This window comes from Micrasema longulum, unplaced genomic scaffold (genome assembly GCF_059751315.1).
Source record: "Micrasema longulum isolate JH-2025_06_02 unplaced genomic scaffold, ASM5975131v1 h1tg001024l, whole genome shotgun sequence".
In the NCBI taxonomy this organism is placed as follows: domain Eukaryota; kingdom Metazoa; phylum Arthropoda; class Insecta; order Trichoptera; family Brachycentridae; genus Micrasema; species Micrasema longulum.
The window spans coordinates 33,144-34,750 of record NW_028278212.1 but is presented as its reverse complement, the minus strand read 5'-3'; positions in this window follow the sequence as shown (position 1 = coordinate 34,750).

Genomic DNA, 1,607 nt, shown 5'->3' with positions numbered 1-1,607 from the left:
CATCTAGGCGTAAAATGTTGCCACTATAAAAAATAATTTAGTTATTATATTTTTTCTATATGTTTTACTATCTTCCCGGGTGTACGTATCGAGACGTCAAAGCAGCCGGCTTTGTAATCGCTCGGTAGATAAATACAGACGATCGTTAAGCATACCGTCTTGGTAATTGTCAAAAGTCATAAAAATCATTTTCAAGCGAGTATTTTTTTCTTGGATTGGGATTTATTGGAGTTTATAATGGCTTTGAAAGTGTTACTTTTTATCATTGAAGCCTATTTAATTTTAAATAAAAAGAGGACTATTTTAAATTTTAATGAAGCAAGGAACGCGGACTTAATTTTCGGGGTCATTCATTGGTTGGATTCGATCATATGATGTCGAGATGACAAGTCTGTAGAACATACCGCGGTAGACACAGATAGTATGGAAGTTAAGTATACCGTCTCGATATGTTCAGATGAAGATAGCGTTCATAATCGCGGTACACATGTAAAATAATTCAAAAAATTCAAATGAAAGCCTTTCTGATATAATATTTTTTAATAAATAGATTTATTAATTATTTGACAGTTAAATTGTAAACAATATGTGAATTTTAGGTAGCAAATGTCTATACATCTATATTATCTTATCAGGACATATTTGAAAAAAATATTCTCAATTCATCACAGATTTGGAGAATTCACAATGGAGAATTCAAACTCTCAGAAAAATAAAATGTTGTCAAGAAATGATTATATTTTTGTGGGGGACACCAGCTGTGGTGAAGATCACTCTTGGCGATCGGACAATGGGCAATTATCATGGAATTTTTATTAGCTAATAAATGAATCTGAAAAATCACAAGCCTAGTACTATTCTTATTAAAATCTGTTGAGATATAAAGGATTAAATTCTAGTAATTTGAATGGTGCCAAAAACAAACAATTCGTGACCTCATCAAGTACGACGTCTTTGGATGTTTTGTGACGTCATCGGATTTTTTTTCATCAATGTCTATGGATTTTATAGAGTATTGTAGATAGCTTCCTTTTTCTGTGTCGCTTGTTTACATTTACGGCGTCCTGTCACTTATCAAACGCTTGTTGTGATTTATAATTTTCATGATAAATTAAAGTAATTTAGAAGAGGTTGAAAACCATAAAATAATCTAATAAATTTAAGATGTAAGATGTAATCCGTTTTCACTTTTATCTATCAGCGCCTGGAACTGGAGCGTGGTTAGGTAAGGGGGGGGGTTAAGATGATATGCATAGACAACTCTCCTTATATTTCTATCTGTGGCCTGTGGCATTACCAACATTAAAATTAATGCATTACTCGTGAACTTCCGTGACAAAATTTATTACCAACTTACGAAACGATCGTTTTCGAAAGACCTTATTTTCCAAACGAAAATAATGAATGAAAATATTCATTATAAGGGTTTGTATAAACACTAGGAGAATCTTTAAAAAATCTTTTGTTTGTAGAGTAGGTTAAATCCGATATTCCTCCCCAGTGATAATACCATACTACACGTAGGTAGGACTATAAACGTGGACACTGGAGTATAGAGCGATTGGTAACCTGACAAGGGCTATTGCGTCACTGTACAAGGACAGCAC